At 44.0% G+C, this 19,824-nt stretch overlaps 50 non-coding genes across 50 annotated transcripts; all 50 read right to left on the reverse strand.

Moving 5' to 3' along the window:
- Window positions 1-260: 260 nt before the first annotated feature.
- Trnaa-cgc (transfer RNA alanine (anticodon CGC)) lies at window positions 261-332 on the reverse strand. The gene has a single exon. It is a non-coding gene; the product is annotated as a tRNA-Ala (tRNA).
- Window positions 333-616: 284 nt separating this feature from the next.
- Trnaa-ugc (transfer RNA alanine (anticodon UGC)) lies at window positions 617-688 on the reverse strand. The gene has a single exon. It is a non-coding gene; the product is annotated as a tRNA-Ala (tRNA).
- Window positions 689-1,054: 366 nt separating this feature from the next.
- On the reverse strand, window positions 1,055-1,126 carry Trnaa-cgc (transfer RNA alanine (anticodon CGC)). Its single transcript has one exon. It is a non-coding gene; the product is annotated as a tRNA-Ala (tRNA).
- Window positions 1,127-1,409: 283 nt separating this feature from the next.
- On the reverse strand, window positions 1,410-1,481 carry Trnaa-ugc (transfer RNA alanine (anticodon UGC)). Its single transcript has one exon. It is a non-coding gene; the product is annotated as a tRNA-Ala (tRNA).
- Window positions 1,482-1,847: 366 nt separating this feature from the next.
- Trnaa-cgc (transfer RNA alanine (anticodon CGC)) lies at window positions 1,848-1,919 on the reverse strand. Its single transcript has one exon. It is a non-coding gene; the product is annotated as a tRNA-Ala (tRNA).
- Window positions 1,920-2,202: 283 nt separating this feature from the next.
- Trnaa-ugc (transfer RNA alanine (anticodon UGC)) lies at window positions 2,203-2,274 on the reverse strand. Its single transcript has one exon. It is a non-coding gene; the product is annotated as a tRNA-Ala (tRNA).
- Window positions 2,275-2,640: 366 nt separating this feature from the next.
- Window positions 2,641-2,712, reverse strand: Trnaa-cgc (transfer RNA alanine (anticodon CGC)). The gene has a single exon. It is a non-coding gene; the product is annotated as a tRNA-Ala (tRNA).
- A 283-nt stretch (window positions 2,713-2,995) lies between these two features.
- On the reverse strand, window positions 2,996-3,067 carry Trnaa-ugc (transfer RNA alanine (anticodon UGC)). Its single transcript has one exon. It is a non-coding gene; the product is annotated as a tRNA-Ala (tRNA).
- A 366-nt stretch (window positions 3,068-3,433) lies between these two features.
- Window positions 3,434-3,505, reverse strand: Trnaa-cgc (transfer RNA alanine (anticodon CGC)). Its single transcript has one exon. It is a non-coding gene; the product is annotated as a tRNA-Ala (tRNA).
- A 283-nt stretch (window positions 3,506-3,788) lies between these two features.
- On the reverse strand, window positions 3,789-3,860 carry Trnaa-ugc (transfer RNA alanine (anticodon UGC)). The gene has a single exon. It is a non-coding gene; the product is annotated as a tRNA-Ala (tRNA).
- A 366-nt stretch (window positions 3,861-4,226) lies between these two features.
- Trnaa-cgc (transfer RNA alanine (anticodon CGC)) lies at window positions 4,227-4,298 on the reverse strand. Its single transcript has one exon. It is a non-coding gene; the product is annotated as a tRNA-Ala (tRNA).
- A 283-nt stretch (window positions 4,299-4,581) lies between these two features.
- Window positions 4,582-4,653, reverse strand: Trnaa-ugc (transfer RNA alanine (anticodon UGC)). The gene has a single exon. It is a non-coding gene; the product is annotated as a tRNA-Ala (tRNA).
- A 366-nt stretch (window positions 4,654-5,019) lies between these two features.
- Trnaa-cgc (transfer RNA alanine (anticodon CGC)) lies at window positions 5,020-5,091 on the reverse strand. The gene has a single exon. It is a non-coding gene; the product is annotated as a tRNA-Ala (tRNA).
- A 284-nt stretch (window positions 5,092-5,375) lies between these two features.
- Trnaa-ugc (transfer RNA alanine (anticodon UGC)) lies at window positions 5,376-5,447 on the reverse strand. Its single transcript has one exon. It is a non-coding gene; the product is annotated as a tRNA-Ala (tRNA).
- Window positions 5,448-5,813: 366 nt separating this feature from the next.
- Window positions 5,814-5,885, reverse strand: Trnaa-cgc (transfer RNA alanine (anticodon CGC)). Its single transcript has one exon. It is a non-coding gene; the product is annotated as a tRNA-Ala (tRNA).
- Window positions 5,886-6,168: 283 nt separating this feature from the next.
- Trnaa-ugc (transfer RNA alanine (anticodon UGC)) lies at window positions 6,169-6,240 on the reverse strand. Its single transcript has one exon. It is a non-coding gene; the product is annotated as a tRNA-Ala (tRNA).
- A 366-nt stretch (window positions 6,241-6,606) lies between these two features.
- On the reverse strand, window positions 6,607-6,678 carry Trnaa-cgc (transfer RNA alanine (anticodon CGC)). Its single transcript has one exon. It is a non-coding gene; the product is annotated as a tRNA-Ala (tRNA).
- A 284-nt stretch (window positions 6,679-6,962) lies between these two features.
- On the reverse strand, window positions 6,963-7,034 carry Trnaa-ugc (transfer RNA alanine (anticodon UGC)). The gene has a single exon. It is a non-coding gene; the product is annotated as a tRNA-Ala (tRNA).
- A 366-nt stretch (window positions 7,035-7,400) lies between these two features.
- Trnaa-cgc (transfer RNA alanine (anticodon CGC)) lies at window positions 7,401-7,472 on the reverse strand. The gene has a single exon. It is a non-coding gene; the product is annotated as a tRNA-Ala (tRNA).
- Window positions 7,473-7,756: 284 nt separating this feature from the next.
- On the reverse strand, window positions 7,757-7,828 carry Trnaa-ugc (transfer RNA alanine (anticodon UGC)). The gene has a single exon. It is a non-coding gene; the product is annotated as a tRNA-Ala (tRNA).
- Window positions 7,829-8,194: 366 nt separating this feature from the next.
- On the reverse strand, window positions 8,195-8,266 carry Trnaa-cgc (transfer RNA alanine (anticodon CGC)). The gene has a single exon. It is a non-coding gene; the product is annotated as a tRNA-Ala (tRNA).
- A 283-nt stretch (window positions 8,267-8,549) lies between these two features.
- On the reverse strand, window positions 8,550-8,621 carry Trnaa-ugc (transfer RNA alanine (anticodon UGC)). The gene has a single exon. It is a non-coding gene; the product is annotated as a tRNA-Ala (tRNA).
- A 366-nt stretch (window positions 8,622-8,987) lies between these two features.
- Window positions 8,988-9,059, reverse strand: Trnaa-cgc (transfer RNA alanine (anticodon CGC)). The gene has a single exon. It is a non-coding gene; the product is annotated as a tRNA-Ala (tRNA).
- Window positions 9,060-9,342: 283 nt separating this feature from the next.
- Window positions 9,343-9,414, reverse strand: Trnaa-ugc (transfer RNA alanine (anticodon UGC)). The gene has a single exon. It is a non-coding gene; the product is annotated as a tRNA-Ala (tRNA).
- A 366-nt stretch (window positions 9,415-9,780) lies between these two features.
- Trnaa-cgc (transfer RNA alanine (anticodon CGC)) lies at window positions 9,781-9,852 on the reverse strand. The gene has a single exon. It is a non-coding gene; the product is annotated as a tRNA-Ala (tRNA).
- Window positions 9,853-10,135: 283 nt separating this feature from the next.
- On the reverse strand, window positions 10,136-10,207 carry Trnaa-ugc (transfer RNA alanine (anticodon UGC)). Its single transcript has one exon. It is a non-coding gene; the product is annotated as a tRNA-Ala (tRNA).
- Window positions 10,208-10,572: 365 nt separating this feature from the next.
- Window positions 10,573-10,644, reverse strand: Trnaa-cgc (transfer RNA alanine (anticodon CGC)). The gene has a single exon. It is a non-coding gene; the product is annotated as a tRNA-Ala (tRNA).
- Window positions 10,645-10,927: 283 nt separating this feature from the next.
- Trnaa-ugc (transfer RNA alanine (anticodon UGC)) lies at window positions 10,928-10,999 on the reverse strand. Its single transcript has one exon. It is a non-coding gene; the product is annotated as a tRNA-Ala (tRNA).
- A 366-nt stretch (window positions 11,000-11,365) lies between these two features.
- Window positions 11,366-11,437, reverse strand: Trnaa-cgc (transfer RNA alanine (anticodon CGC)). Its single transcript has one exon. It is a non-coding gene; the product is annotated as a tRNA-Ala (tRNA).
- Window positions 11,438-11,720: 283 nt separating this feature from the next.
- Window positions 11,721-11,792, reverse strand: Trnaa-ugc (transfer RNA alanine (anticodon UGC)). Its single transcript has one exon. It is a non-coding gene; the product is annotated as a tRNA-Ala (tRNA).
- A 366-nt stretch (window positions 11,793-12,158) lies between these two features.
- Window positions 12,159-12,230, reverse strand: Trnaa-cgc (transfer RNA alanine (anticodon CGC)). The gene has a single exon. It is a non-coding gene; the product is annotated as a tRNA-Ala (tRNA).
- Window positions 12,231-12,513: 283 nt separating this feature from the next.
- On the reverse strand, window positions 12,514-12,585 carry Trnaa-ugc (transfer RNA alanine (anticodon UGC)). The gene has a single exon. It is a non-coding gene; the product is annotated as a tRNA-Ala (tRNA).
- A 366-nt stretch (window positions 12,586-12,951) lies between these two features.
- Window positions 12,952-13,023, reverse strand: Trnaa-cgc (transfer RNA alanine (anticodon CGC)). The gene has a single exon. It is a non-coding gene; the product is annotated as a tRNA-Ala (tRNA).
- A 283-nt stretch (window positions 13,024-13,306) lies between these two features.
- On the reverse strand, window positions 13,307-13,378 carry Trnaa-ugc (transfer RNA alanine (anticodon UGC)). The gene has a single exon. It is a non-coding gene; the product is annotated as a tRNA-Ala (tRNA).
- Window positions 13,379-13,744: 366 nt separating this feature from the next.
- Window positions 13,745-13,816, reverse strand: Trnaa-cgc (transfer RNA alanine (anticodon CGC)). The gene has a single exon. It is a non-coding gene; the product is annotated as a tRNA-Ala (tRNA).
- Window positions 13,817-14,099: 283 nt separating this feature from the next.
- On the reverse strand, window positions 14,100-14,171 carry Trnaa-ugc (transfer RNA alanine (anticodon UGC)). The gene has a single exon. It is a non-coding gene; the product is annotated as a tRNA-Ala (tRNA).
- Window positions 14,172-14,537: 366 nt separating this feature from the next.
- On the reverse strand, window positions 14,538-14,609 carry Trnaa-cgc (transfer RNA alanine (anticodon CGC)). The gene has a single exon. It is a non-coding gene; the product is annotated as a tRNA-Ala (tRNA).
- Window positions 14,610-14,892: 283 nt separating this feature from the next.
- Trnaa-ugc (transfer RNA alanine (anticodon UGC)) lies at window positions 14,893-14,964 on the reverse strand. Its single transcript has one exon. It is a non-coding gene; the product is annotated as a tRNA-Ala (tRNA).
- A 366-nt stretch (window positions 14,965-15,330) lies between these two features.
- On the reverse strand, window positions 15,331-15,402 carry Trnaa-cgc (transfer RNA alanine (anticodon CGC)). The gene has a single exon. It is a non-coding gene; the product is annotated as a tRNA-Ala (tRNA).
- A 283-nt stretch (window positions 15,403-15,685) lies between these two features.
- Window positions 15,686-15,757, reverse strand: Trnaa-ugc (transfer RNA alanine (anticodon UGC)). Its single transcript has one exon. It is a non-coding gene; the product is annotated as a tRNA-Ala (tRNA).
- Window positions 15,758-16,123: 366 nt separating this feature from the next.
- On the reverse strand, window positions 16,124-16,195 carry Trnaa-cgc (transfer RNA alanine (anticodon CGC)). The gene has a single exon. It is a non-coding gene; the product is annotated as a tRNA-Ala (tRNA).
- Window positions 16,196-16,478: 283 nt separating this feature from the next.
- Window positions 16,479-16,550, reverse strand: Trnaa-ugc (transfer RNA alanine (anticodon UGC)). The gene has a single exon. It is a non-coding gene; the product is annotated as a tRNA-Ala (tRNA).
- Window positions 16,551-16,916: 366 nt separating this feature from the next.
- Trnaa-cgc (transfer RNA alanine (anticodon CGC)) lies at window positions 16,917-16,988 on the reverse strand. The gene has a single exon. It is a non-coding gene; the product is annotated as a tRNA-Ala (tRNA).
- Window positions 16,989-17,271: 283 nt separating this feature from the next.
- Trnaa-ugc (transfer RNA alanine (anticodon UGC)) lies at window positions 17,272-17,343 on the reverse strand. Its single transcript has one exon. It is a non-coding gene; the product is annotated as a tRNA-Ala (tRNA).
- A 366-nt stretch (window positions 17,344-17,709) lies between these two features.
- Window positions 17,710-17,781, reverse strand: Trnaa-cgc (transfer RNA alanine (anticodon CGC)). Its single transcript has one exon. It is a non-coding gene; the product is annotated as a tRNA-Ala (tRNA).
- Window positions 17,782-18,064: 283 nt separating this feature from the next.
- On the reverse strand, window positions 18,065-18,136 carry Trnaa-ugc (transfer RNA alanine (anticodon UGC)). The gene has a single exon. It is a non-coding gene; the product is annotated as a tRNA-Ala (tRNA).
- Window positions 18,137-18,502: 366 nt separating this feature from the next.
- Window positions 18,503-18,574, reverse strand: Trnaa-cgc (transfer RNA alanine (anticodon CGC)). The gene has a single exon. It is a non-coding gene; the product is annotated as a tRNA-Ala (tRNA).
- A 283-nt stretch (window positions 18,575-18,857) lies between these two features.
- Window positions 18,858-18,929, reverse strand: Trnaa-ugc (transfer RNA alanine (anticodon UGC)). Its single transcript has one exon. It is a non-coding gene; the product is annotated as a tRNA-Ala (tRNA).
- A 366-nt stretch (window positions 18,930-19,295) lies between these two features.
- On the reverse strand, window positions 19,296-19,367 carry Trnaa-cgc (transfer RNA alanine (anticodon CGC)). The gene has a single exon. It is a non-coding gene; the product is annotated as a tRNA-Ala (tRNA).
- A 283-nt stretch (window positions 19,368-19,650) lies between these two features.
- Window positions 19,651-19,722, reverse strand: Trnaa-ugc (transfer RNA alanine (anticodon UGC)). Its single transcript has one exon. It is a non-coding gene; the product is annotated as a tRNA-Ala (tRNA).
- Between the last annotated feature and the right edge of the window lie 102 nt (window positions 19,723-19,824).

Raw genomic sequence — 19,824 nt, forward strand, 5'->3', positions numbered from 1 at the left:
ATTGAGCCTTGACACGTACATCCCCGTGGCAAGCCTACAGCAAAATGGTACAGCCAACATAGAAAGCGTGCTGTAGTTGCTGTAAAGAGGGTGTGTATGGCTGTGGAGTATTTGAAGAAAGAAAGGACTTTATGGGCAGCAATGTGTAGGATTGTTGAGCGTGGCATCTTGCAATGTCTGGTGATTTCAATAAATGTGGCTTCTTTCATATTCGGGTGGGGCACACTCAGTTTGCATTGTGACATCCCTGGCCAAAAATGTGGAGATGCCGGGGATCGAACCCGGGGCCTTTCACATGCGAAGCGAACGCTCTACCACTGAGCTACATCCCCTACACCTGCTGTTCTCATTGTACTACTTGTTAGATTGATCACTTTTATGCACTGAGTACTTGTGAAGGTCGAAATATCAAGATGGAGACGTAGCCTATTGCCAAATCCTTCTAAATTCAAGCGTATAAGTAGTGTGATTGTTTGAAATGCAGGATGGATGTACATTTGCATATATTTATTGTGGATTATATAAGAGAATTGTTTGGTTTTCAGGTGCTGATAAAGATGAACGGTGGGCTTGTAAGAAGAAGACAAATATAAAACAGGGAAAAAAATAAGGAACATGGAGATGCCGGAGATCGAACCCGGGGCCTTTCACATGCAAAGCGAACGCTCTACCACTGAGCTACATCCCCAACCTGAGGAAAACGGGGTAAAAACCATGTATCCTTCTCTTGAGTACTTGTACAATCTTTGTTTTCCAAGTTGACATCAGTCTTCCCCACACACCCGAGTTTAAGAATTGAGCCTTGACACGTACATCCCCGTGGCAAGCCTACAGCAAAATGGTACAGCCAACATAGAAAGCGTGCTGTAGTTGCTGTAAAGAGGGTGTGTATGGCTGTGGAGTATTTGAAGAAAGAAAGGACTTTATGGGCAGCAATGTGTAGGATTGTTGAGCGTGGCATCTTGCAATGTCTGGTGATTTCAATAAATGTGGCTTCTTTCATATTCGGGTGGGGCACACTCAGTTTGCATTGTGACATCCCTGGCCAAAAATGTGGAGATGCCGGGGATCGAAGCCGGGGCCTTTCACATGCGAAGCGAACGCTCTACCACTGAGCTACATCCCCTACACCTGCTGTTCTCATTGTACTACTTGTTAGATTGATCACTTTTATGCACTGAGTACTTGTGAAGGTCGAAATGTCAAGATGGAGACGTAGCCTATTGCCAAATCCTTCTAAATTCAAGCGTATAAGTAGTGTGATTGTTTGAAATGCAGGATGGATGTACATTTGCATATATTTATTGTGGATTATATAAGAGAATTGTTTGGTTTTCAGGTGCTGATAAAGATGAACGGTGGGCTTGTAAGAAGAAGACAAATATAAAACAGGGAAAAAGTAAGGAACATGGAGATGCCGGGGATCGAACCCGGGGCCTTTCACATGCAAAGCGAACGCTCTACCACTGAGCTACATCCCCAACCTGAGGAAAACGGGGTAAAAACCATGTATCCTTCTCTTGAGCACTTGTACAATCTTTGTTTTCCAAGTTGACATCAGTCTTCCCCACACACGCGAGTTTAAGAATTGAGCCTTGACACGTACATCCCCGTGGCAAGCCTACAGCAAAATGGTACAGCCAACATAGAAAGCGTGCTGTAGTTGCTGTAAAGAGGGTGTGTATGGCTGTGGAGTATTTGAAGAAAGAAAGGACTTTATGGGCAGCAATGTGTAGGATTGTTGAGCGTGGCATCTTGCAATGTCTGGTGATTTCAATAAATGCGGCTTCTTTCGTATTCGGGTGGGGCACACTCAGTTTGCATTGTGACATCCCTGGCCAAAAATGTGGAGATGCCGGGGATCGACCCCGGGGCCTTTCACATGCGAAGCGAACGCTCTACCACTGAGCTACATCCCCTACACCTGCTGTTCTCATTGTACTACTTGTTAGATTGATCACTTTTATGCACTGAGTACTTGTGAAGGTCGAAATGTCAAGATGGAGACGTAGCCTATTGCCAAATCCTTCTAAATTCAAGCGTATAAGTAGTGTGATTGTTTGAAATGCAGGATGGATGTACATTTGCATATATTTATTGTGGATTATATAAGAGAATTGTTTGGTTTTCAGGTGCTGATAAAGATGAACGGTGGGCTTGTAAGAAGAAGACAAATATAAAACAGGGAAAAAATAAGGAACATGGAGATGCCGGGGATCGAACCCGGGGCCTTTCACATGCAAAGCGAACGCTCTACCACTGAGCTACATCCCCAACCTGAGGAAAACGGGGTAAAAACCATGTATCCTTCTCTTGAGTACTTGTACAATCTTTGTTTTCCAAGTTGACATCAGTCTTCCCCACACACGCGAGTTTAAGAATTGAGCCTTGACACGTACATCCCCGTGGCAAGCCTACAGCAAAATGGTACAGCCAACATAGAAAGCGTGCTGTAGTTGCTGTAAAGAGGGTGTGTATGGCTGTGGAGTATTTGAAGAAAGAAAGGACTTTATGGGCAGCAATGTGTACGATTGTTGAGCGTGGCATCTTGCAATGTCTGGTGATTTCAATAAATGTGGCTTCTTTCATATTCGGGTGGGGCACACTCAGTTTGCATTGTGACATCCCTGGCCAAAAATGTGGAGATGCCGGGGATCGAACCCGGGGCCTTTCACATGCGAAGCGAACGCTCTACCACTGAGCTACATCCCCTACACCTGCTGTTCTCATTGTACTACTTGTTAGATTGATCACTTTTATGCACTGAGTACTTGTGAAGGTCGAAATGTCAAGATGGAGACGTAGCCTATTGCCAAATCCTTCTAAATTCAAGCGTATAAGTAGTGTGATTGTTTGAAATGCAGGATGGATGTACATTTGCATATATTTATTGTGGATTATATAAGAGAATTGTTTGGTTTTCAGGTGCTGATAAAGATGAACGGTGGGCTTGTAAGAAGAAGACAAATATAAAACAGGGAAAAAATAAGGAACATGGAGATGCCGGGGATCGAACCCGGGGCCTTTCACATGCAAAGCGAACGCTCTACCACTGAGCTACATCCCCAACCTGAGGAAAACGGGGTAAAAACCATGTATCCTTCTCTTGAGCACTTGTACAATCTTTGTTTTCCAAGTTGACATCAGTCTTCCCCACACACCCGAGTTTAAGAATTGAGCCTTGACACGTACATCCCCGTGGCAAGCCTACAGCAAAATGGTACAGCCAACATAGAAAGCGTGCTGTAGTTGCTGTAAAGAGGGTGTGTATGGCTGTGGAGTATTTGAAGAAAGAAAGGACTTTATGGGCAGCAATGTGTAGGATTGTTGAGCGTGGCATCTTGCAATGTCTGGTGATTTCAATAAATGTGGCTTCTTTCATATTCGGGTGGGGCACACTCAGTTTGCATTGTGACATCCCTGGCCAAAAATGTGGAGATGCCGGGGATCGAACCCGGGGCCTTTCACATGCGAAGCGAACGCTCTACCACTGAGCTACATCCCCTACACCTGCTGTTCTCATTGTACTACTTGTTAGATTGATCACTTTTATGCACTGAGTACTTGTGAAGGTCGAAATGTCAAGATGGAGACGTAGCCTATTGCCAAATCCTTCTAAATTCAAGCGTATAAGTAGTGTGATTGTTTGAAATGCAGGATGGATGTACATTTGCATATATTTATTGTGGATTATATAAGAGAATTGTTTGGTTTTCAGGTGCTGATAAAGATGAACGGTGGGCTTGTAAGAAGAAGACAAATATAAAACAGGGAAAAAATAAGGAACATGGAGATGCCGGGGATCGAACCCGGGGCCTTTCACATGCAAAGCGAACGCTCTACCACTGAGCTACATCCCCAACCTGAGGAAAACGGGGTAAAAACCATGTATCCTTCTCTTGAGCACTTGTACAATCTTTGTTTTCCAAGTTGACATCAGTCTTCCCCACACACCCGAGTTTAAGAATTGAGCCTTGACACGTACATCCCCGTGGCAAGCCTACAGCAAAATGGTACAGCCAACATAGAAAGCATGCTGTAGTTGCTGTAAAGAGGGTGTGTATGGCTGTGGAGTATTTGAAGAAAGAAAGGACTTTATGGGCAGCAATGTGTAGGATTGTTGAGCGTGGCATCTTGCAATGTCTGGTGATTTCAATAAATGTGGCTTCTTTCATATTCGGGTGGGGCACACTCAGTTTGCATTGTGACATCCCTGGCCAAAAATGTGGAGATGCCGGGGATCGAACCCGGGGCCTTTCACATGCGAAGCGAACGCTCTACCACTGAGCTACATCCCCTACACCTGCTGTTCTCATTGTACTACTTGTTAGATTGATCACTTTTATGCACTGAGTACTTGTGAAGGTCGAAATATCAAGATGGAGACGTAGCCTATTGCCAAATCCTTCTAAATTCAAGCGTATAAGTAGTGTGATTGTTTGAAATGCAGGATGGATGTACATTTGCATATATTTATTGTGGATTATATAAGAGAATTGTTTGGTTTTCAGGTGCTGATAAAGATGAACGGTGGGCTTGTAAGAAGAAGACAAATATAAAACAGGGAAAAAATAAGGAACATGGAGATGCCGGGGATCGAACCCGGGGCCTTTCACATGCAAAGCGAACGCTCTACCACTGAGCTACATCCCCAACCTGAGGAAAACGGGGTAAAAATCATGTATCCTTCTCTTGAGCACTTGTACAATCTTTGTTTTCCAAGTTGACATCAGTCTTCCCCACACACGCGAGTTTAAGAATTGAGCCTTGACACGTACATCCCCGTGGCAAGCCTACAGCAAAATGGTACAGCCAACATAGAAAGCGTGCTGTAGTTGCTGTAAAGAGGGTGTGTATGGCTGTGGAGTATTTGAAGAAAGAAAGGACTTTATGGGCAGCAATGTGTAGGATTGTTGAGCGTGGCATCTTGCAATGTCTGGTGATTTCAATAAATGTGGCTTCTTTCATATTCGGGTGGGGCACACTCAGTTTGCATTGTGACATCCCTGGCCAAAAATGTGGAGATGCCGGGGATCGAACCCGGGGCCTTTCACATGCGAAGCGAACGCTCTACCACTGAGCTACATCCCCTACACCTGTTGTTCTCATTGTACTACTTGTTAGATTGATCACTTTTATGCACTGAGTACTTGTGAAGGTCGAAATATCAAGATGGAGACGTAGCCTATTGCCAAATCCTTCTAAATTCAAGCGTATAAGTAGTGTGATTGTTTGAAATGCAGGATGGATGTACATTTGCATATATTTATTGTGGATTATATAAGAGAATTGTTTGGTTTTCAGGTGCTGATAAAGATGAACGGTGGGCTTGTAAGAAGAAGACAAATATAAAACAGGGGAAAAAATAAGGAACATGGAGATGCCGGGGATCGAACCCGGGGCCTTTCACATGCAAAGCGAACGCTCTACCACTGAGCTACATCCCCAACCTGAGGAAAACGGGGTAAAAACCATGTATCCTTCTCTTGAGCACTTGTACAATCTTTGTTTTCCAAGTTGACATCAGTCTTCCCCACACACGCGAGTTTAAGAATTGAGCCTTGACACGTACATCCCCGTGGCAAGTCTACAGCAAAATGGTACAGCCAACATAGAAAGCGTGCTGTAGTTGCTGTAAAGAGGGTGTGTATGGCTGTGGAGTATTTGAAGAAAGAAAGGACTTTATGGGCAGCAATGTGTAGGATTGTTGAGCGTGGCATCTTGCAATGTCTGGTGATTTCAATAAATGTGGCTTCTTTCATATTCGGGTGGGGCACACTCAGTTTGCATTGTGACATCCCTGGCCAAAAATGTGGAGATGCCGGGGATCGAACCCGGGGCCTTTCACATGCGAAGCGAACGCTCTACCACTGAGCTACATCCCCTACACCTGCTGTTCTCATTGTACTACTTGTTAGATTGATCACTTTTATGCACTGAGTACTTGTGAAGGTCGAAATGTCAAGATGGAGACGTAGCCTATTGCCAAATCCTTCTAAATTCAAGCGTATAAGTAGTGTGATTGTTTGAAATGCAGGATGGATGTACATTTGCATATATTTATTGTGGATTATATAAGAGAATTGTTTGGTTTTCAGGTGCTGATAAAGATGAACGGTGGGCTTGTAAGAAGAAGACAAATATAAAACAGGGAAAAAATAAGGAACATGGAAATGCCGGGCATCGAACCCGGGGCCTTTCACATGCAAAGCGAACGCTCTACCACTGAGCTACATCCCCAACCTGAGGAAAACGGGGTAAAAACCATGTATCCTTCTCTTGAGCACTTGTACAATCTTTGTTTTCCAAGTTGACATCAGTCTTCCCCACACACGCGAGTTTAAGAATTGAGCCTTGACACGTACATCCCCGTGGCAAGCCTACAGCAAAATGGTACAGCCAACATAGAAAGCGTGCTGTAGGTGCTGTAAAGAGGGTGTGTATGTCTGTGGAGTATTTGAAGAAAGAAAGGACTTTATGGGCAGCAATGTGTAGGATTGTTGAGGGTGGCATCTTGCAATGTCTGGTGATTTCAATAAATGTGGCTTCTTTCATATTCGGGTTGGGCACACTCAGTTTGCATTGTGACATCCCTGGCCAAAAATGTGGAGATGCCGGGGATCGAACCCGGGGCCTTTCACATGCGAAGCGAACGCTCTACCACTGAGCTACATCCCCTACACCTGCTGTTCTCATTGTACTACTTGTTAGATTGATCACTTTTATGCACTGAGTACTTGTGAAGGTCGAAATGTCAAGATGGAGACGTAGCCTATTGCCAAATCCTTCTAAATTCAAGCGTATAAGTAGTGTGATTGTTTGAAATGCAGGATGGATGTACATTTGCATATATTTATTGTGGATTATATAAGAGAATTGTTTGGTTTTCAGGTGCTGATAAAGATGAACGGTGGGCTTGTAAGAAGAAGACAAATATAAAACAGGGAAAAAAATAAGGAACATGGAGATGCCGGGGATCGAACCCGGGGCCTTTCACATGCAAAGCGAACGCTCTACCACTGAGCTACATCCCCAACCTGAGGAAAACGGGGTAAAAACCATGTATCCTTCTCTTGAGCACTTGTACAATCTTTGTTTTCCAAGTTGACATCAGTCTTCCCCACACACGCGAGTTTAAGAATTGAGCCTTGACACGTACATCCCCGTGGCAAGTCTACAGCAAAATGGTACAGCCAACATAGAAAGCGTGCTGTAGTTGCTGTAAAGAGGGTGTGTATGGCTGTGGAGTATTTGAAGAAAGAAAGGACTTTATGGGCAGCAATGTGTAGGATTGTTGAGCGTGGCATCTTGCAATGTCTGGTGATTTCAATAAATGTGGCTTCTTTCATATTCGGGTGGGGCACACTCAGTTTGCATTGTGACATCCCTGGCCAAAAATGTGGAGATGCCGGGGATCGAACCCGGGGCCTTTCACATGCGAAGCGAACGCTCTACCACTGAGCTACATCCCCTACACCTGCTGTTCTCATTGTACTACTTGTTAGATTGATCACTTTTATGCACTGAGTACTTGTGAAGGTCGAAATGTCAAGATGGAGACGTAGCCTATTGCCAAATCCTTCTAAATTCAAGCGTATAAGTAGTGTGATTGTTTGAAATGCAGGATGGATGTACATTTGCATATATTTATTGTGGATTATATAAGAGAATTGTTTGGTTTTCAGGTGCTGATAAAGATGAACGGTGGGCTTGTAAGAAGAAGACAAATATAAAACAGGGAAAAAAATAAGGAACATGGAGATGCCGGGGATCGAACCCGGGGCCTTTCACATGCAAAGCGAACGCTCTACCACTGAGCTACATCCCCAACCTGAGGAAAACGGGGTAAAAACCATGTATCCTTCTCTTGAGCACTTGTACAATCTTTGTTTTCCAAGTTGACATCAGTCTTCCCCACACACGCGAGTTTAAGAATTGAGCCTTGACACGTACATCCCCGTGGCAAGTCTACAGCAAAATGGTACAGCCAACATAGAAAGCGTGCTGTAGTTGCTGTAAAGAGGGTGTGTATGGCTGTGGAGTATTTGAAGAAAGAAAGGACTTTATGGGCAGCAATGTGTAGGATTGTTGAGCGTGGCATCTTGCAATGTCTGGTGATTTCAATAAATGTGGCTTCTTTCATATTCGGGTGGGGCACACTCAGTTTGCATTGTGACATCCCTGGCCAAAAATGTGGAGATGCCGGGGATCGAACCCGGGGCCTTTCACATGCGAAGCGAACGCTCTACCACTGAGCTACATCCCCTACACCTGCTGTTCTCATTGTACTACTTGTTAGATTGATCACTTTTATGCACTGAGTACTTGTGAAGGTCGAAATGTCAAGATGGAGACGTAGCCTATTGCCAAATCCTTCTAAATTCAAGCGTATAAGTAGTGTGATTGTTTGAAATGCAGGATGGATGTACATTTGCATATATTTATTGTGGATTATATAAGAGAATTGTTTGGTTTTCAGGTGCTGATAAAGATGAACGGTGGGCTTGTAAGAAGAAGACAAATATAAAACAGGGAAAAAATAAGGAACATGGAAATGCCGGGCATCGAACCCGGGGCCTTTCACATGCAAAGCGAACGCTCTACCACTGAGCTACATCCCCAACCTGAGGAAAACGGGGTAAAAACCATGTATCCTTCTCTTGAGCACTTGTACAATCTTTGTTTTCCAAGTTGACATCAGTCTTCCCCACACACGCGAGTTTAAGAATTGAGCCTTGACACGTACATCCCCGTGGCAAGCCTACAGCAAAATGGTACAGCCAACATAGAAAGCGTGCTGTAGGTGCTGTAAAGAGGGTGTGTATGTCTGTGGAGTATTTGAAGAAAGAAAGGACTTTATGGGCAGCAATGTGTAGGATTGTTGAGGGTGGCATCTTGCAATGTCTGGTGATTTCAATAAATGTGGCTTCTTTCATATTCGGGTTGGGCACACTCAGTTTGCATTGTGACATCCCTGGCCAAAAATGTGGAGATGCCGGGGATCGAACCCGGGGCCTTTCACATGCGAAGCGAACGCTCTACCACTGAGCTACATCCCCTACACCTGCTGTTCTCATTGTACTACTTGTTAGATTGATCACTTTTATGCACTGAGTACTTGTGAAGGTCGAAATGTCAAGATGGAGACGTAGCCTATTGCCAAATCCTTCTAAATTCAAGCGTATAAGTAGTGTGATTGTTTGAAATGCAGGATGGATGTACATTTGCAAATATTTATTGTGGATTATATAAGAGAATTGTTTGGTTTTCAGGTGCTGATAAAGATGAACGGTGGGCTTGTAAGAAGAAGACAAATATAAAACAGGGAAAAAATAAGGAACATGGAAATGCCGGGCATCGAACCCAGGGCCTTTCACATGCAAAGCGAACGCTCTACCACTGAGCTACATCCCCAACCTGAGGAAAACGGGGTAAAAACCATGTATCCTTCTCTTGAGCACTTGTACAATCTTTGTTTTCCAAGTTGACATCAGTCTTCCCCACACACGCGAGTTTAAGAATTGAGCCTTGACACGTACATCCCCGTGGCAAGCCTACAGCAAAATGGTACAGCCAACATAGAAAGCGTGCTGTAGTTGCTGTAAAGAGGGTGTGTATGGCTGTGGAGTATTTGAAGAAAGAAAGGACTTTATGGGCAGCAATGTGTAGGATTGTTGAGCGTGGCATCTTGCAATGTCTGGTGATTTCAATAAATGTGGCTTCTTTCATATTCAGGTGGGGCACACTCAGTTTGCATTGTGACATCCCTGGCCAAAAATATGGAGATGCCGGGGATCGAACCCGGGGCCTTTCACATGCGAAGCGAACGCTCTACCACTGAGCTACATCCCCTACACCTGCTGTTCTCATTGTACTACTTGTTAGATTGATCACTTTTATGCACTGAGTACTTGTGAAGGTCGAAATGTCAAGATGGAGACGTAGCCTATTGCCAAATCCTTCTAAATTCAAGCGTATAAGTAGTGTGATTGTTTGAAATGCAGGATGGATGTACATTTGCATATATTTATTGTGGATTATATAAGAGAATTGTTTGGTTTTCAGGTGCTGATAAAGATGAACGGTGGGCTTGTAAGAAGAAGACAAATATAAAACAGGGAAAAAATAAGGAACATGGAGATGCCGGGGATCGAACCCGGGGCCTTTCACATGCAAAGCGAACGCTCTACCACTGAGCTACATCCCCAACCTGAGGAAAACGGAGTAAAAACCATGTATCCTTCTCTTGAGCACTTGTACAATCTTTGTTTTCCAAGTTGACATCAGTCTTCCCCACACACGCGAGTTTAAGAATTGAGCCTTGACACGTACATCCCCGTGGCAAGCCTACAGCAAAATGGTACAGCCAACATAGAAAGCGTGCTGTAGGTGCTGTAAAGAGGTGTGTATGTCTGTGGAGTATTTGAAGAAAGAAAGGACTTTATGGGCAGCAATGTGTAGGATTGTTGAGCGTGGCATCTTGCAATGTCTGGTGATTTCAATAAATGTGGCTTCTTTCATATTCGGGTTGGGCACACTCAGTTTGCATTGTGACATCCCTGGCCAAAAATGTGGAGATGCCGGGGATCGAACCCGGGGCCTTTCACATGCGAAGCGAACGCTCTACCACTGAGCTACATCCCCTACACCTGCTGTTCTCATTGTACTACTTGTTAGATTGATCACTTTTATGCACTGAGTACTTGTGAAGGTCGAAATGTCAAGATGGAGACGTAGCCTATTGCCAAATCCTTCTAAATTCAAGCGTATAAGTAGTGTGATTGTTTGAAATGCAGGATGGATGTACATTTGCAAATATTTATTGTGGATTATATAAGAGAATTGTTTGGTTTTCAGGTGCTGATAAAGATGAACGGTGGGCTTGTAAGAAGAAGACAAATATAAAACAGGGAAAAAATAAGGAACATGGAAATGCCGGGCATCGAACCCAGGGCCTTTCACATGCAAAGCGAACGCTCTACCACTGAGCTACATCCCCAACCTGAGGAAAACGGGGTAAAAACCATGTATCCTTCTCTTGAGCACTTGTACAATCTTTGTTTTCCAAGTTGACATCAGTCTTCCCCACACACGCGAGTTTAAGAATTGAGCCTTGACACGTACATCCCCGTGGCAAGCCTACAGCAAAATGGTACAGCCAACATAGAAAGCGTGCTGTAGTTGCTGTAAAGAGGGTGTGTATGGCTGTGGAGTATTTGAAGAAAGAAAGGACTTTATGGGCAGCAATGTGTACGATTGTTGAGCGTGGCATCTTGCAATGTCTGGTGATTTCAATAAATGTGGCTTCTTTCATATTCAGGTGGGGCACACTCAGTTTGCATTGTGACATCCCTGGCCAAAAATGTGGAGATGCCGGGGATCGAAGCCGGGGCCTTTCACATGCGAAGCGAACGCTCTACCACTGAGCTACATCCCCTACACCTGCTGTTCTCATTGTACTACTTGTTAGATTGATCACTTTTATGCACTGAGTACTTGTGAAGGTCGAAATGTCAAGATGGAGACGTAGCCTATTGCCAAATCCTTCTAAATTCAAGCGTATAAGTAGTGTGATTGTTTGAAATGCAGGATGGATGTACATTTGCATATATTTATTGTGGATTATATAAGAGAATTGTTTGGTTTTCAGGTGCTGATAAAGATGAACGGTGGGCTTGTAAGAAGAAGACAAATATAAAACAGGGAAAAAATAAGGAACATGGAGATGCCGGGGATCGAACCCGGGGCCTTTCACATGCAAAGCGAACGCTCTACCACTGAGCTACATCCCCAACCTGAGGAAAACGGGGTAAAAACCATGTATCCTTCTCTTGAGCACTTGTACAATCTTTGTTTTCCAAGTTGACATCAGTCTTCCCCACACACGCGAGTTTAAGAATTGAGCCTTGACACGTACATCCCCGTGGCAAGTCTACAGCAAAATGGTACAGCCAACATAGAAAGCGTGCTGTAGGTGCTGTAAAGAGGGTGTGTATGTCTGTGGAGTATTTGAAGAAAGAAAGGACTTTATGGGCAGCAATGTGTAGGATTGTTGAGCGTGGCATCTTGCAATGTCTGGTGATTTCAATAAATGTGGCTTCTTTCATATTCGGGTTGGGCACACTCAGTTTGCATTGTGACATCCCTGGCCAAAAATGTGGAGATGCCGGGGATCGAAGCCGGGGCCTTTCACATGCGAAGCGAACGCTCTACCACTGAGCTACATCCCCTACACCTGCTGTTCTCATTGTACTACTTGTTAGATTGATCACTTTTATGCACTGAGTACTTGTGAAGGTCGAAATGTCAAGATGGAGACGTAGCCTATTGCCAAATCCTTCTAAATTCAAGCGTATAAGTAGTGTGATTGTTTGAAATGCAGGATGGATGTACATTTGCATATATTTATTGTGGATTATATAAGAGAATTGTTTGGTTTTCAGGTGCTGATAAAGATGAACGGTGGGCTTGTAAGAAGAAGACAAATATAAAACAGGGAAAAAATAAGGAACATGGAAATGCCGGGTATCGAACCCAGGGCCTTTCACATGCAAAGCGAACGCTCTACCACTGAGCTACATCCCCAACCTGAGGAAAACGGGGTAAAAACCATGTATCCTTCTCTTGAGCACTTGTACAATCTTTGTTTTCCAAGTTGACATCAGTCTTCCCCACACACGCGAGTTTAAGAATTGAGCCTTGACACGTACATCCCCGTGGCAAGCCTACAGCAAAATGGTACAGCCAACATAGAAAGCGTGCTGTAGTTGCTGTAAAGAGGGTGTGTATGGCTGTGGAGTATTTGAAGAAAGAAAGGACTTTATGGGCAGCAATGTGTAGGATTGTTGAGCGTGGCATCTTGCAATGTCTGGTGATTTCAATAAATGTGGCTTCTTTCATATTCGGGTGGGGCACACTCAGTTTGCATTGTGACATCCCTGGCCAAAAATGTGGAGATGCCGGGGATCGAACCCGGGGCCTTTCACATGCGAAGCGAACGCTCTACCACTGAGCTACATCCCCTACACCTGCTGTTCTCATTGTACTACTTGTTAGATTGATCACTTTTATGCACTGAGTACTTGTGAAGGTCGAAATGTCAAGATGGAGACGTAGCCTATTGCCAAATCCTTCTAAATTCAAGCGTATAAGTAGTGTGATTGTTTGAAATGCAGGATGGATGTACATTTGCATATATTTATTGTGGATTATATAAGAGAATTGTTTGGTTTTCAGGTGCTGATAAAGATGAACGGTGGGCTTGTAAGAAGAAGACAAATATAAAACAGGGAAAAAATAAGGAACATGGAAATGCCGGGCATCGAACCCGGGGCCTTTCACATGCAAAGCGAACGCTCTACCACTGAGCTACATCCCCAACCTGAGGAAAACGGGGTAAAAACCATGTATCCTTCTCTTGAGCACTTGTACAATCTTTGTTTTCCAAGTTGACATCAGTCTTCCCCACACACGCGAGTTTAAGAATTGAGCCTTGACACGTACATCCCCGTGGCAAGCCTACAGCAAAATGGTACAGCCAACATAGAAAGCGTGCTGTAGGTGCTGTAAAGAGGGTGTGTATGTCTGTGGAGTATTTGAAGAAAGAAAGGACTTTATGGGCAGCAATGTGTAGGATTGTTGAGGGTGGCATCTTGCAATGTCTGGTGATTTCAATAAATGTGGCTTCTTTCATATTCGGGTTGGGCACACTCAGTTTGCATTGTGACATCCCTGGCCAAAAATGTGGAGATGCCGGGGATCGAACCCGGGGCCTTTCACATGCGAAGCGAACGCTCTACCACTGAGCTACATCCCCTACACCTGCTGTTCTCATTGTACTACTTGTTAGATTGATCACTTTTATGCACTGAGTACTTGTGAAGGTCGAAATGTCAAGATGGAGACGTAGCCTATTGCCAAATCCTTCTAAATTCAAGCGTATAAGTAGTGTGATTGTTTGAAATGCAGGATGGATGTACATTTGCAAATATTTATTGTGGATTATATAAGAGAATTGTTTGGTTTTCAGGTGCTGATAAAGATGAACGGTGGGCTTGTAAGAAGAAGACAAATATAAAACAGGGAAAAAATAAGGAACATGGAAATGCCGGGCATCGAACCCAGGGCCTTTCACATGCAAAGCGAACGCTCTACCACTGAGCTACATCCCCAACCTGAGGAAAACGGGGTAAAAACCATGTATTCTTCTCTTGAGCACTTGTACAATCTTTGTTTTCCAAGTTGACATCAGTCTTCCCCACACACGCGAGTTTAAGAATTGAGCCTTGACACGTACATCCCCGTGGCAAGCCTACAGCAAAATGGTACAGCCAACATAGAAAGCGTGCTGTAGTTGCTGTAAAGAGGGTGTGTATGGCTGTGGAGTATTTGAAGAAAGAAAGGACTTTATGGGCAGCAATGTGTAGGATTGTTGAGCGTGGCATCTTGCAATGTCTGGTGATTTCAATAAATGTGGCTTCTTTCATATTCAGGTGGGGCACACTCAGTTTGCATTGTGACATCCCTGGCCAAAAATATGGAGATGCCGGGGATCGAACCCGGGGCCTTTCACATGCGAAGCGAACGCTCTACCACTGAGCTACATCCCCTACACCTGCTGTTCTCATTGTACTACTTGTTAGATTGATCACTTTTATGCACTGAGTACTTGTGAAGGTCGAAATGTCAAGATGGAGACGTAGCCTATTGCCAAATCCTTCTAAATTCAAGCGTATAAGTAGTGTGATTGTTTGAAATGCAGGATGGATGTACATTTGCATATATTTATTGTGGATTATATAAGAGAATTGTTTGGTTTTCAGGTGCTGATAAAGATGAACGGTGGGCTTGTAAGAAGAAGACAAATATAAAACAGGGAAAAAATAAGGAACATGGAGATGCCGGGGATCGAACCCGGGGCCTTTCACATGCAAAGCGAACGCTCTACCACTGAGCTACATCCCCAACCTGAGGAAAACGGAGTAAAAACCATGTATCCTTCTCTTGAGCACTTGTACAATCTTTGTTTTCCAAGTTGACATCAGTCTTCCCCACACACGCGAGTTTAAGAATTGAGCCTTGACACGTACATCCCCGTGGCAAGCCTACAGCAAAATGGTACAGCCAACATAGAAAGCGTGCTGTAGGTGCTGTAAAGAGGGTGTGTATGTCTGTGGAGTATTTGAAGAAAGAAAGGACTTTATGGGCAGCAATGTGTAGGATTGTTGAGCGTGGCATCTTGCAATGTCTGGTGATTTCAATAAATGTGGCTTCTTTCATATTCGGGTTGGGCACACTCAGTTTGCATTGTGACATCCCTGGCCAAAAATGTGGAGATGCCGGGGATCGAACCCGGGGCCTTTCACATGCGAAGCGAACGCTCTACCACTGAGCTACATCCCCTACACCTGCTGTTCTCATTGTACTACTTGTTAGATTGATCACTTTTATGCACTGAGTACTTGTGAAGGTCGAAATGTCAAGATGGAGACGTAGCCTATTGCCAAATCCTTCTAAATTCAAGCGTATAAGTAGTGTGATTGTTTGAAATGCAGGATGGATGTACATTTGCAAATATTTATTGTGGATTATATAAGAGAATTGTTTGGTTTTCAGGTGCTGATAAAGATGAACGGTGGGCTTGTAAGAAGAAGACAAATATAAAACAGGGAAAAAATAAGGAACATGGAAATGCCGGGCATCGAACCCAGGGCCTTTCACATGCAAAGCGAACGCTCTACCACTGAGCTACATCCCCAACCTGAGGAAAACGGGGTAAAAACCATGTATCCTTCTCTTGAGCACTTGTACAATCTTTGTTTTCCAAGTTGACATCAGTCTTCCCCACACACGCGAGTTTAAGAATTGAGCCTTGACACGTACATCCCCGTGGCAAGCCTACAGCAAAATGGTACAGCCAACATAGAAAGCGTGCTGTAGTTGCTGTAAAGAGGGTGTGTATGGCTGTGGAGTATTTGAAGAAAGAAAGGACTTTATGGGCAGCAATGTGTAGGATTGTTGAGCGTGGCATCTTGCAATGTCTGGTGATTTCAATAAATGTGGCTTCTTTCATATTCAGGTGGGGCACACTCAGTTTGCATTGTGACATCCCTGGCCAAAAATATGGAGATGCCGGGGATCGAACCCGGGGCCTTTCACATGCGAAGCGAACGCTCTACCACTGAGCTACATCCCCTACACCTGCTGTTCTCATTGTACTACTTGTTAGATTGATCACTTTTATGCACTGAGTACTTGTGAAGGTCGAAATGTCAAGATGGAGACGTAGCCTATTGCCAAATCCTTCTAAATTCAAGCGTATAAGTAGTGTGATTGTTTGAAATGCAGGATGGATGTACATTTGCATATATTTATTGTGGATTATATAAGAGAATTGTTTGGTTTTCAGGTGCTGATAAAGATGAACGGTGGGCTTGTAAGAAGAAGACAAATATAAAACAGGGAAAAAATAAGGAACATGGAGATGCCGGGGATCGAACCCGGGGCCTTTCACATGCAAAGCGAACGCTCTACCACTGAGCTACATCCCCAACCTGAGGAAAACGGAGTAAAAACCATGTATCCTTCTCTTGAGCACTTGTACAATCTTTGTTTTCCAAGTTGACATCAGTCTTCCCCACACACGCGAGTTTAAGAATTGAGCCTTGACACGTACATCCCCGTGGCAAGCCTACAGCAAAATGGTACAGCCAACATAGAAAGCGTGCTGTAGGTGCTGTAAAGAGGGTGTGTATGTCTGTGGAGTATTTGAAGAAAGAAAGGACTTTATGGGCAGCAATGTGTAGGATTGTTGAGCGTGGCATCTTGCAATGTCTGGTGATTTCAATAAATGTGGCTTCTTTCATATTCGGGTTGGGCACACTCAGTTTGCATTGTGACATCCCTGGCCAAAAATGTGGAGATGCCGGGGATCGAAGCCGGGGCCTTTCACATGCGAAGCGAACGCTCTACCACTGAGCTACATCCCCTACACCTGCTGTTCTCATTGTACTACTTGTTAGATTGATCACTTTTATGCACTGAGTACTTGTGAAGGTCGAAATGTCAAGATGGAGACGTAGCCTATTGCCAAATCCTTCTAAATTCAAGCGTATAAGTAGTGTGATTGTTTGAAATGCAGGATGGATCTACATTTGCAAATATTTATTGTGGATTATATAAGAGAATTGTTTGGTTTTCAGGTGCTGATAAAGATGAACGGTGGGCTTGTAAGAAGAAGACAAATATAAAACAGGGAAAAAATAAGGAACATGGAAATGCCGGGCATCGAACCCAGGGCCTTTCACATGCAAAGCGAACGCTCTACCACTGAGCTACATCCCCAACCTGAGGAAAACGGGGTAAAAACCATGTATCCTTCTCTTGAGCACTTGTACAATCTTTGTTTTCCAAGTTGACATCAGTCTTCCCCACACACGCGAGTTTAAGAATTGAGCCTTGACACGTACATCCCCGTGGCAAGCCTACAGCAAAATGGTACAGCCAACATAGAAAGCGTGCTGTAGTTGCTGTAAAGAGGGTGTGTATGGCTGTGGAGTATTTGAAGAAAGAAAGGACTTTATGGGCAGCAATGTGTACGATTGTTGAGCGTGGCATCTTGCAATGTCTGGTGATTTCAATAAATGTGGCTTCTTTCATATTCAGGTGGGGCACACTCAGTTTGCATTGTGACATCCCTGGCCAAAAATGTGGAGATGCCGGGGATCGAAGCCGGGGCCTTTCACATGCGAAGCGAACGCTCTACCACTGAGCTACATCCCCTACACCTGCTGTTCTCATTGTACTACTTGTTAGATTGATCACTTTTATGCACTGAGTACTTGTGAAGGTCGAAATGTCAAGATGGAGACGTAGCCTATTGCCAAATCCTTCTAAATTCAAGCGTATAAGTAGTGTGATTGTTTGAAATGCAGGATGGATGTACATTTGCATATATTTATTGTGGATTATATAAGAGAATTGTTTGGTTTTCAGGTGCTGATAAAGATGAACGGTGGGCTTGTAAGAAGAAGACAAATATAAAACAGGGAAAAAATAAGGAACATGGAGATGCCGGGGATCGAACCCGGGGCCTTTCACATGCAAAGCGAACGCTCTACCACTGAGCTACATCCCCAACCTGAGGAAAACGGGGTAAAAACCATGTATCCTTCTCTTGAGCACTTGTACAATCTTTGTTTTCCAAGTTGACATCAGTCTTCCCCACACACGCGAGTTTAAGAATTGAGCCTTGACACGTACATCCCCGTGGCAAGTCTACAGCAAAATGGTACAGCCAACATAGAAAGCGTGCTGTAGGTGCTGTAAAGAGGGTGTGTATGTCTGTGGAGTATTTGAAGAAAGAAAGGACTTTATGGGCAGCAATGTGTAGGATTGTTGAGCGTGGCATCTTGCAATGTCTGGTGATTTCAATAAATGTGGCTTCTTTCATATTCGGGTTGGGCACACTCAGTTTGCATTGTGACATCCCTGGCCAAAAATGTGGAGATGCCGGGGATCGAAGCCGGGGCCTTTCACATGCGAAGCGAACGCTCTACCACTGAGCTACGTCCCCTACACCTGCTGTTCTCATTGTACTACTTGTTAGATTGATCACTTTTATGCACTGAGTACTTGTGAAGGTCGAAATGTCAAGATGGAGACGTAGCCTATTGCCAAATCCTTCTAAATTCAAGCGTATAAGTAGTGTGATTGTTTGAAATGCAGGATGGATGTACATTTGCATATATTTATTGTGGATTATATAAGAGAATTGTTTGGTTTTCAGGTGCTGATAAAGATGAACGGTGGGCTTGTAAGAAGAAGACAAATATAAAACAGGGAAAAAATAAGGAACATGGAAATGCCGGGTATCGAACCCAGGGCCTTTCACATGCAAAGCGAACGCTCTACCACTGAGCTACATCCCCAACCTGAGGAAAACGGGGTAAAAACCATGTATCCTTCTCTTGAGCACTTGTACAATCTTTGTTTTCCAAGTTGACATCAGTCTTCCCCACACACGCGAGTTTAAGAATTGAGCCTTGACACGTACATCCCCGTGGCAAGCCTACAGCAAAATGGTACAGCCAACATAGAAAGCGTGCTGTAGTTGCTGTAAAGAGGGTGTGTATGGCTGTGGAGTATTTGAAGAAAGAAAGGACTTTATGGGCAGCAATGTGTACGATTGTTGAGCGTGGCATCTTGCAATGTCTGGTGATTTCAATAAATGTGGCTTCTTTCATATTCAGGTGGGGCACACTCAGTTTGCATTGTGACATCCCTGGCCAAAAATGTGGAGATGCCGGGGATCGAACCCGGGGCCTTTCACATGCGAAGCGAACGCTCTACCACTGAGCTACATCCCCTACACCTGCTGTTCTCATTGTACTACTTGTTAGATTGATCACTTTTATGCACTGAGTACTTGTGAAGGTCGAAATGTCAAGATGGAGACGTAGCCTATTGCCAAATCCTTCTAAATTCAAGCGTATAAGTAGTGTGATTGTTTGAAATGCAGGATGGATGTACATTTGCATATATTTATTGTGGATTATATAAGAGAATTGTTTGGTTTTCAGGTGCTGATAAAGATGAACGGTGGGCTTGTAAGAAGAAGACAAATATAAAACAGGGAAAAAATAAGGAACATGGAGATGCCGGGGATCGAACCCGGGGCCTTTCACATGCAAAGCGAACGCTCTACCACTGAGCTACATCCCCAACCTGAGGAAAACGGGGTAAAAACCATGTATCCTTCTCTTGAGCACTTGTACAATCTTTGTTTTCCAAGTTGACATCAGTCTTCCCCACACACCCGAGTTT

This window comes from Haliotis asinina, chromosome 15 (genome assembly GCF_037392515.1).
Source record: "Haliotis asinina isolate JCU_RB_2024 chromosome 15, JCU_Hal_asi_v2, whole genome shotgun sequence".
Classification (NCBI taxonomy): domain Eukaryota; kingdom Metazoa; phylum Mollusca; class Gastropoda; order Lepetellida; family Haliotidae; genus Haliotis; species Haliotis asinina.